Genomic DNA, 11,566 nt, shown 5'->3' with positions numbered 1-11,566 from the left:
TACTACGTAGAAAAAAAAGAAATATGGCTTCCGTCAATGAAGCCTTAACCTTGGCAACAATGTAAACGCAATTAAATCATTTCAAATTTTTTTTTTATTTTTATTTTCGTCGTCGTAATTATAATTTATAACTCATTTTAGTGCGATTTTATTATTATTATTATCGTTTTATGCAGTTTTTTTTTGTTTCATATGTTCACGATAATAATTTCGATTTCATAACTTCAATCGTTTCATAAAAATAAATAAATCATAATTTTTTTTTTTTTTGCTTTATTTCATATCGAACAAAAGAACGAGTTAAAAAAAAAAAAAAAATTTCAAAGGCGTTTTATATGGAGAGAATGAAGAGGACGTAGAAGAAGAAGAAAAAATTGTTAAAACTTCTTCTTCTCCCACGTTTCGTATTCTTCGAGTTCCAAAAAAAAAAAGAATATGCGAGTATAATAATGAATGAATAAAAACTTCTTTTTTTTCTTTTTCAGTCACGGTCATTTTTTTTTCTTTTTTTACGTTCGTGAAATTCATTATTGAAAATTAAAAAATAATAATAATAATAATAATAAAAGCACTTATCAATTAAACGGTGTTATCGGTAAAAAAAAAAAAAAAGTCGTGATTTAAGACTAAATAACTCAGACATTGAGGAAGATTAATTTTTTTTAAAAAAAAGTGTAATTAGCTTTTTTATCGAATGATGGTCGGTCGGTCGGTCGGTGGCAGCAGAAAATGATACGAAAAAAAAAAGAAATCGTGAGAAATGGCAAGTGGCAGAAGAATAAAATTATTATTACTTTTTGTTTTCGATATTTTAAGGTTTTACACGTCACTCGCTCGCGTCGGGTACTCGAATTTGCATCCCCTCATGAAGTTAAAAAAAAACTACCCCCCCCCCGATGACTCGTTTTTCGTTATTACCGTTGACCTTGATTTTCATCATTTTCAAGGTCGTAAGGGGGAGGGGAAAATCAGGCTTTTGAACGACGGACGTTATTCATAACGTTGTTTTTTTTTTTTTTTACATAATATTTAATTTTCAAGGACGTTCGTCATTAACACGGTCGCTCCGGTCAAAGGTCGAACAAATCAAAACAAACTGGACAAAAAACTTTTTTTTGTTGTTGTTGTTGTTGTATCTCGAATAAGTATGAAGTCCAGTTTGTGGACTGGAGAGTTTTTTTTTTTTTTTTTTTTTTTTCCAAAAACGGAAAAAACCTTGATGGGAAACAAGGTTCGCATAAACGTGTCGCACTCTCGTGAATTGATGTTATGATGACGTCGAGTAGGTGCTACCATAATCGAAAAAAAAAATAAAACCGGATTATTTAGTTAATAATTTGAAAAATTTCGAAACGTTGCCGTCGTCGTTTTTCTTCTTACACGACGACAAAAAGACAAACGATTCGCGTTTGTTTTGAATGAATAATTTTCAATAAAGTTTCGTTTGTCGAAAATGTTATCGTTGTTGTTGGTTGTTCTTTAAATAAAAAAATAACTTAATGAATGGGTACGTAAGAAACGCGCCTTAAACTAAAGTTTAAAAATAGTAATGATAATAATAATAATAATAACGCACACGCATTCACGCACACGCTCTCACGGACGGACCGCCATTTGTTTTTTCGATAAATGAAGTCTTTAATTTTTTTTTTTCTATTTTGCCATTGGTTACGGAGTAATAATAATAATAATAATAATAATAATAATAATAATAATAATAATAATAATAATAATAATAATAATGAATGAGTACGTTGGTAAATTAATTAAAAACGTTTTTTTTTTTTTTTTTTTTTTGCACGACTGAAATTCGGCACCAACGAAGGGGCGAAATTTAACGGAAAAGAAATTATTATTATTATTATTAATTAAGAAAGTTAATTAAAAAGAGAGTGAGGGGGAGGAAGGGAGGAAAACGTAAAAATGCAAAAATACGAAAGAACGCCCTCCGGGGATTTCGTATTTAAAAAAAAAAAAATCGTTTGGCAAATATTTAAATTTTTTTATATATTTATTATTTATAGATTTTAACGGTTTTTGCGATCGTTTAATTTTTTTTTTTTTTTCTGCAGATCAAAAGAAAAAAAAAAGGTTTTTTTTTGTGAGCTGGTGCGTGTGCGTTTGTGCGTGTGTGTGCAATTGTGTCGTCGCCGCCGCCATCGCCCAAAGACGACAATTGTGACACCATTTACCGATGCCAAATGCATTAATTTTAATCCCGTTTCGTTTGTTTGTTTGTTTGTTTTAAAAAATAAATTATGTTTATATATACGCGATCTCGTATGAATGATTTTGTTTTTTTTTTGCTGGCCGTACGATTGTAATTAAAAAAAAAAAAAAACAAATTAATTACATTTACGATTCGAAACACTTTTTAAAAAACATTTTTTGTTTTGTTTGGAAAACGAAAACAAAAAGGAGAAGTAGAAGAAAAAAAGGTAAAAAGGAAACTAAAACAAAAAAAAAAAAAAAAAAAACAAATTTTACAAGCGAATGTTGATTTTCTCACAGAAAAAAAGGAAAAAAGGAAAAAAAAGGTTTTTGCATTACATTATTACCTAGCAACGACGACCTCGAAAGGAAAAACCTTTTTTTTCCTTTTTTTCCTTTTATCCTTTTTTTAAATTTTCAACGCCATTGATTTTTTTTATCAAAAAGTGATTCGATACCTTTTTATTTTTCCTTTTTTTTTTTCCTTTTTTTCCTTTTTGTCTTTTCCCTTCGGCTTGTTTTTCTCTTTTCATCATTTTTATCATCGAAATTATTCGTAGACAAGAATCGTCGACGATTTCGAACGTCGAACCCGCAAAAAAAAAAAACACGAAACCACAAAAAAAAAAAATTCGATGATGATGATGATGGTGGCGATGGTGGTGGTGACGGAGACGGAAACGGTTGTTTTTGTATTTCCGGTTATTAAACAATTTATTTTTTTATTGTTGTTGTTTTTACCTTGAAGTCGTATGAAAAAAAAAAAAACGTAAAAAAAAAAAAATTGTTTTATTACCGCCATTGAATTTAATGACGATTTTTTTGTTTTGTTTTTTTTTTTTTAAGTTGGTAAAACTTTAAAAAATTTTAAAATGGCGGAATTTGTCAACGAGGGCGCTTTAAAAAAAAAACTTACACGAATTTTATTTTTATTATTTTATTTTATTTTTCGTTTGAGTACGTGCGCCTAATAAAAAAAAAAACATCCTACGTGATTTGTTTTGTGTGTGCGTGCGCGTGCGTGGGAAGGAGGAAGGGAAAAGGGAAAAAGGGGGAAGGGAAAAAGGGGGAAGGGGGGAAAGGGGGGCTCTTAAATACTTTATTTTAAAATTTTGCGAGCGAGTTGTTGCGATATTGTTTATATATTTCCCGAGAAAATTTCATAAATTTTATTTATTTATGTATTACGAAAAGGTAGAAAATAAATCGAATAATCGATCCGATTGTTTGTTTGTTTGTTCGGACGTGGTTGTTGAGACCTATTTGTTGTTACTCACAATTTTGTTTTACCGAGCACGACAGTGACTAACTTCCGGTTATTTTATTTATTTTTAATTTTTTCAAACTGTTTTGGAATCGTTTGAGAGTGAATGACGTGGTCGGGTTTAGTCGTAATATTGCCATCGTTTAACTTAAAAACCGGAAATTGTAAAAATGATTTTCCCGCGTTTTTTCGTAGTTGGAAAATTTAAAAAAAAAAAAATCGATAAAGTAGGCAAAGTTTTTATTACCTCTTTAAAAAAAAAAAAAAAAACATTCGTTATGTTGGTTTTTCTCGTGCCAAACCCGTTCGAACGAGAGAACAAAAAAAAAAAGTTGATGATGACGTCATAATAATCAAACCAACGCGTTTTTCAGGTACGAAAGAACGAGGATGCGAATCGATTTTTTTTTTTTCTTGGCACGATTTTTATCGATCGTATTGTTTTTCTCTCCCCATCCCCGAACCTCCCCGCAATTGGGAAATCGACACTCTATTAACAAGGTTCAATTGTGTCAAGGATAAATAATTTTTCTCATTCGATTCGCGAAACGTACGAGTGATTTTTTTATTTTTTTTTCAAATCGATAAATCGATTTATCGATTTGTTTTTTTTTATAAACAAAATGTCGGTTTTTTGTTTAAAAAAAAAATGTTTAAGTACTTAAAATGAATGATTGAAAAATTCATAACGAATACCACCGATTATAGTTTAATATTTCAAAAAAAAAAAAATAAAAAGAAAAAAAAATTTCATTATTACGTGTTTGCATTTTTTATTATCATCATTATTATTATTATTATTATTAATAATTTTCATCGTTTGAAAGATGTCTTTTGCTGCCACCGCCGCTGCTGTTGGTCTTGATTAATATCAAATGAACGCGACTATAAAAAAAAAGAAAAAAGTTTTCGTTTATTAAAAAGAATAAAAGAAGAAAGAAAGGATGAAAGGATGGAAGGAAGAATGGAAGGATGAGAGGAAGAAAGGATGGAAGGAGAAGCAGAAGAAAAAAAAAAAGAAGATGCAGAAGAAAAAAAAACCATTTTGAAACGATTACAATGTCTTTCTGATACTTTTTTCATTCTTTTTTTTTTTTTTTTGTAGTTTTTCAATTTTCAAAATTGTTTTCTTTAATCTCGAGTCTTTTGTCATTCTACCTGAGCTTTCATTCACTTTCATTCATTTTCATTCACTCTCTCTCTCTCTCTCTCTCTCTCTCTCTCTCTCCCTCTCTCTCTCTCTCTCTATCTCGTTCAATTTTCATTTGTCAAGTATGTAAACACGATTCTTTACATAAAAAAAAAAAAAAATTTTTTTTTTGCTTTTCGAAAAGGCCGCGATTTGAAATTCCGGGAGGGTAGTAGAGTAAAAAAAAAAAAATCTGGAAGCGAAAGTGGAATCTCTTCCTTCCGGAGAGAAAGGAGAGGGAGAGAGAGAGAGAGAGAGAGAGAGAGAGAGAGAGAGAGAGAGAGAGAGAGAGAGAGAGAGAGAGAGAGAGAGAGAGAGAGAGAGAGAAAGACCAAAGAAAATTAATGAGAAAAGTTAAAGTTGATTTATTTAAACTCTCTCTCTCTACCGTTTGTAAGTTACAAGCGGTGTGAGAAAAGGAAAGAAAAAAAGGTTTTAAGGATTTGTTATATGCAAACGAACGAGCGAACCCTTTTTGCAAAGAGAGAAAAAAAGGATAGAAAAGAAAAGGTTTTTTTTTTTCCTTCACCGCCATTGGAATTTTCTGGAATTTTACGGAACGAAAAAAAAAAAAAAAACATTTAAAAAATTCTCGTAGAAAGTAAAAAGAAAACACACGAAAAACTGGGTTGCGTCCTTTGCGGTTCTCACGAGGTTAATTAACTCAGGTGTGAGACAAAAGATTTTACCAAACTACCTGCCTCCCCACCTCTCTACCTCCCCGCCATTGGCTAACGATGGAAAAAAAAACATGAGAAGAAATCGGTCAATGGAAAAAAATTGCAAAATGTCAACGACGGAAGGAAAGAAAAAAAAAAAAGTTAATATAAAGGCGGGGGGGGGGGTAGAAGAAAATACGGGTGAGAGTAAAGGGAAGGTGGGGGAAAAAAAAATGTGAAAACACATGATGATGACGTGGCGGAAAAATGGAATGAAAGAAAAAACGAATCAGGTGTTTGCTTGCTTTTTCCTTCCGTGGCAGCAATGTTTGAATTCTTTTGTTACTTGGTCATCGAGTTTAAAAAAATGGTAACCGGAAGAAAAGAAATGCGAGAGAGGAAAAGGGGAAAATGCGAGGAGCGGAAGGAAACAAAACAAAGAAAAATTTTAGTTGAGGGAGAGTAAACGCGGAAAAAAACGTGGAAGCAGAAAAAACCAAATTTTATTAGAAAAATCATTTGCTTCGAGGTGGATTTTTATTATTATTATTATTATTATTATTATTATTATTATTATTATTATTATTTAACCTGTTTTTTTTCCTTTTCGTCATATATTTTTTCCACTTTCTCTCTCTCTCTCTCTCTCTCTCTCTCTTACTTTTCTCCATTGTTTTTTTTTTTTCGTTACGTTCTCAGGGATTTTGAAGGGAAAGAGGAGGAAAACAAAAGTTTTCGCATCAAATTTTTTTACTTTTAACGTGCAACGATAATGATGATGATGATGATTATTATTATTATTATTATTATTATTATTATGAGAAATTCACACGGCGTCGCAACAACGAGATTTATCGTGACGTCGACGTTGACGTCACAAGGCCAGGCATAATGTTTGCTTTTGTCAAAAAAAAAAAAAAAAAAATTTTCAAAGATGTCTTCTTTTATCAAAAATAAACGTTACGAAATTATTTTTTGTATTTGTCGTTGTCGTTGTTGTTGTTGTTGTTATTGTACGATGTAATTATTCTACAAATTCATGATTCGCATAAAACATTCGTGAATTAACAAATGAATAACGCTATGGAATATTTAAAACGGAAAAACTTTCTTTTTTTTCTCTTTCTCTCACTCTCACTCTCTCTCCCTTTGTTCTCCCCCTCCCCCCTCTCTCTCTCTCTCTTTCTCCCCAGATAATGATTCGTCCGAAATTTGTCGCGAAAACACGAGACTTACTCTACAGCACTTTAAATAGTTAAAAATATATTTGGTTTCGAAACGAGAGCATCAGTAAACGACATTCGTTTGTCGACGCGTTGCGAAATACAGGTATTATTATTATTATTATTATTATTTGTTTTGTTAATTCGAACGTATGAATGTTGAACGTGTGTCGTCGTTACGTAATAAAATCGAACGAAAATTTTGAATCATGCGAATTTATTACAAAAAATGTTTTTCAATTTCGTCGTCGCCGGTTCAAGCCGTTTTTTTTTTGTTGTTGCCATTTTAGTTTTCGCGGTTTGATTTACAAAAAGAAAAATTCAAATTCACGTCTTCTGCTTTGTAAACAAGAAGAAGAAGAAAAAAAAGTCCTTGAATAAAAATTAGCAACACGTTATTATAAACAACGAACCGAAAAAAAAAAGAAACAAAAGAAAAGAAAAGACAAGACAATTTTATTTTTATTTTTTTTCTTAAAAAATGAAGAAGAAGGAAGGAAAGAGAGAGAAAGAGAGAGAGAGAGAATAAAAGAAATTGGGTTATAGCTTTAAGAACCTAATATATATTATCCGCCATATTGTTTTTTTATTTCACCTTTTAAAGTGCTTGTGCGTGTGCGTTAAATTTCGTTTGATGGCTCGTATTTAACACGTCTCGATCTCGTCGTCACGAGTCGATCATAATTTAAGGTGCGAATCACGTGATTCATTTGTACCTGTGTCGCGGTCGTTGTCGTACTCGTAATTTGATTATTTATTTATTTTAAGAGCCGTTAAATGACTGACTGATCGATCGATTGATTGATTGATGGATGAGGTTTTCGGTAAATATAAATTTTAAAGGAAAAAGAATACTCCCCCTCCCCTTTTCGCGTAATTGATGATGACGTCAAAAATAAGGGATTGAGAGGAACCGCAACAAGGAAAGTTTTTTTCTCTTTTTTTCTACTACTGCCACGCGGAGAGAGGGGGGAAGGGGGTAATAGACATATCCGGAATCGCGTTTGAGTAAAAGAAAAAAAGGTTTTATCGGTGTCAGTACAAAGTATCCCAATTTTATTATTATTATTATTTTTTTTATCAGTGGTGCCCTTGAATGCGCGCGATATTTTTCTATCGAATAAATTGAACTAAAACTCGAATCGAAAATGAAAACGATTAAAAAAAAATTATTACAATTAAACGAAACGATTTTTACTTGATATCGTAAAAGAAAAAAAAAATTAATCGAGTATGCCGAATGAGTTTATTATCATTCTTTTTCTCTCTCTCTCTCTTTTTATTTCCCTCTCTCTCTCAGTTTCTTCCGTCACAATTTGCAAAGCAATACTTCCCAGAATCTTTGAAAAAAAATTCCGCGAGAGACAATTTTTCGGTTAAAACAGTTTAACTGGTTCGATGTGTGTCGTCACGAAACAAACAAACTTTTCCTCCATTCCCCCCCCCCATTTTAAATAAATCCGCGAGCGAAAATGTTTGCGATTGATTTAAATAATAATAATAATGATGATAATTGGAAAACGTGTGTAACTAGATTGATAGAGTTTTTTTTCGAACGATAAATCAATGGAAACCGGGGGGAGAAGAAATTTGAAAGATGCGTAAGTGCGTGTGCGTGTTAGGAGGAGGAGGAGGGGAGATTTAGTCTTAGGAGAAAAGGATCCACAAACGTAAGACTCATTAAAATCGTTTTGATGTATAATTTAATTTACAACAACACGGCAAACTTTTGAAACTTGAGGTTTTTTTTTTTGTACACTCGCGTTAATAATTATTTAAGTGAATTTATTATTATTATTATTATTATAACTATTATTACGTCTTTTTTTCACGGTGGAGAGAGATAGAGGAAAAGGGGAGGGGGAGAAGAGAAGAAGGAGAAAAGGGGTGTAGGCACTAATGTTGTTGTTAATTAAGGTTTTCAGGTTAATAAATTATGGCAATTTTTTTTTCTTTTTGTGCAATTGAAAAATATTAAGAACAAAAAAAAAGAAATTTTCCCGGGAAATTATATTACGCGTAACGGTTTCTTTCAATTTTCTCTCTCTCTCTCTCTCTCTCTCTAATTTCATTCGTAGTGTTGCAATTTTATTTTTCTTTTTTTTCTTTTTTTCTTTCTTATTTTTTTTTTCTTTTGCCACGAAACGCTTGTCGCAATCACGTTTAAATATTAAAATACTAAGAATACGTTTAAAGAAAATTATTATTATTATTATTATTATTATTATTTTAAATGAAAAGTTACGACGATTTTACTCGACGCACACAACGAAAAAAAAAAAAATTTTTTCATAAAAGTGATAAAGAAAGAATGGGAGAGAGAGAGAGAGAGGGAGAGAGAAAATATGAAAGAAAAGAAGGCGTTGCGGGAAACAAAATGGCGGCCTCGAGGAAAAAAAAAAAATTAATGCAATAAAAAAAAAAGGAAAAAAGAAAAAAAAAGAAAATTTTTTTTTCAAGAAAAAAAAAATTACAAAAGAAAGAAAGAAAGAAAAAAAAAATTTTTTTATTTTTATTTTTAAGTGTAAGTGTATGAGAGAGAGAGAGAGAAGAATGATGATTGTTGTGCAATGCGAAACAACAGGCACAACAACAGCAGCAACCGGTTTGTTGCTGCTGTTGTTGCTGTTGTAGTTCGAGTTAAGTAAAAGTTAAAACATACGATCGTGTCTCTTCGATGAACAAATAAAGTAAATGAGATAAAAATAGGTCGCAGAAGGAGGAAAGAAAAACAAACAAACAAACAAACACGGGAGCAGATTGCTAAATTGTATAAACAATGGGGAAAAAAAAAATTTTTTTAAACCGTAGCAAAACCGCAGGAATGATAATAACGAATAAATAAAAAATGATGTTTCTATTATGATGTTTTGAACGGGAGCAAAAACAAAAAAAAAGAGGCAACATCCAAGGCCATCTGCATTATTATTATTATCATTATTATTATTATTATCGACGCAACAATATAATTTTTTTTTTTGGCACAAAGCAAATAACAATAAAGATCTAATTAGAAGGTACAGAAAAAAAAAGGGTTAATTATAGGAGAAAAACAATAGTCGAAGGACAGGAAAGAAAAGAAAAAAGAAGAAGAAAACAAGAAGAGGAGAAGGGGGTCGGGGTCGGGGAGTAAAAGGGGAAGACGAAAGAAAAAAAGAAGATGAAAAGACAAAAAAAAAGAAATTTTTTTTTTTTTCTAACAGGAAAAACGTAATCATCTAAGGTTTCAAAATTTTCTTTTTCTTTTTTTTTTTTTTTTTTTTTTTTTTTTATTTTTCATCCTTCTTAATTTTCACTTTAATAATTTTCATTAATATTAAATTTCACCGTTGGTTGTTGTTCTTGCTGTCGTTGTTTGTTTTAACTTCGTTTCGAAAAAAAAGAAAATTTTTCGTTTAAGTTTTGTTTTTGTTTTTTTTTTTTTTCATAGTGCGTGTGCCGTATTTAAAAAATGTTTTTTTTTTTTTTTTGTTTTTCGGAAAACAAACAAACAAACAAACAAACAATACAATAAGAGAAAAAAACAACGCAAAAAAAATTAATACGTCAGACCGAGTGTGTGTGTATAAATATATTGAAAAGTTTAAATGGGATTTGTGTAAAGTAAATAGGGGGAAAATTATTTTGGAAAACGTGTCACCAGACGACATATGGATGAACGTTATGTAATTTTTAAAACGTAGGGAACGCGTGGAAGCAGACGATGCGAATTGTTTTTCCGGGGGGAAAAAAAATTTTTTTTGGAAAAGGTTTTTTTTTTTTCTCTTATTTTTTCCTCCCGAAATAAGGTTCGCTTATTGTTATTATTATTATTATTATTATTATTATTACTATTTTCTTTTACGTTTGTCCGATGTCAAAGGTGAAAAGGTTAAAATTTCGAAAGGTGAAAAAAAAAATCAAATGTGTTTTTTTGATCGTCATATGAAACCTTTTCATATTATTATTATTATTTATTTTACGCGTGGATTTGAAAATTCGCCTTTTTAACCTTTAAAGGAAGGGGAGAAAGGAAGGGAAGGAAAGGGAGAACAAAATTTTTCCGTTTCGTTTCCCGCCATTTTTTTTTTATTTACATTGAAAAGTTTCATCGAATGACGACGATATTTAAATGAGAGGAAAAACATTAAAAAGTCACGGCCGAAAGAAGAAGAAGAAGAAGAAGAAACGTTTTATATTAACGGCCTTGATTTTTCGGTTTTATTATTATTATTATTATCATTATCATTATTATTTAAATTTCGTTTCGTTTAAAATTGCGACATTTTTAAAATTTGAAATGCGAACAATCTAATAATGATAATGATAATTATTATTATCGTTTGAAAACAAAAGGAAAACGAGCGTGATTGATTTGTTCCATGATGTTAAGAATCGTGGCATCAATTTAACATTGTTTTCTTTTCCGAAGTGGTACGTTTGACCTTTTGACCAAAACACGTTTAAACAAATTATTCGATAATTTAAAAAGTAGAGGGATGAAAGCCAAGATACAATTATTATTATTATCGTTTTTTTTCTCTCTCTCTCTCTTCATTTAGTTACGTTCGAGAGAAAGAGAAAAAAAATAGTCGTCTGCTTTTTTTTTTATTTATTTATTTCGGTCTGATAATTTTAATCATTATTATCAATGCGTAGTAGGAGGTGGCGTGTGCGTGTACGTGGTAGCAGATTTTTTTAAATTTCACGTTTCTCAAAAACGATATATTTTGTTTGTTTATTTTTTTATAAACTTCTGCTTCCACTTTTTAATTGCGTCACGTATTAATTTTTTTTTTTTTTTTTTTTTTTTTTTTTAAGAGCGACAATATTAAACTTGCAACCTTATTCTGATCGAAAATGATCAGGGAGAGAAGGAGAGGGGGAGGGAAGGGGAGGAGAGAGAAAGAGGGTTGATTTTAAACAAAGACAAAAAAACGGTTATTTATTATTATTATTATTATTATTTTAAAATTGTATTTTAATCGTGGCAGGTGATAGATAGATAGATAGGTAGGTAGGTAGGTAGGTAGGTAAGGTT

Source organism: Pediculus humanus, genomic scaffold, assembly GCF_000006295.1.
Source record: "Pediculus humanus corporis 1103172107775 genomic scaffold, whole genome shotgun sequence".
Classification (NCBI taxonomy): domain Eukaryota; kingdom Metazoa; phylum Arthropoda; class Insecta; order Psocodea; family Pediculidae; genus Pediculus; species Pediculus humanus.
Note: the sequence above shows the minus strand (reverse complement) of the source record.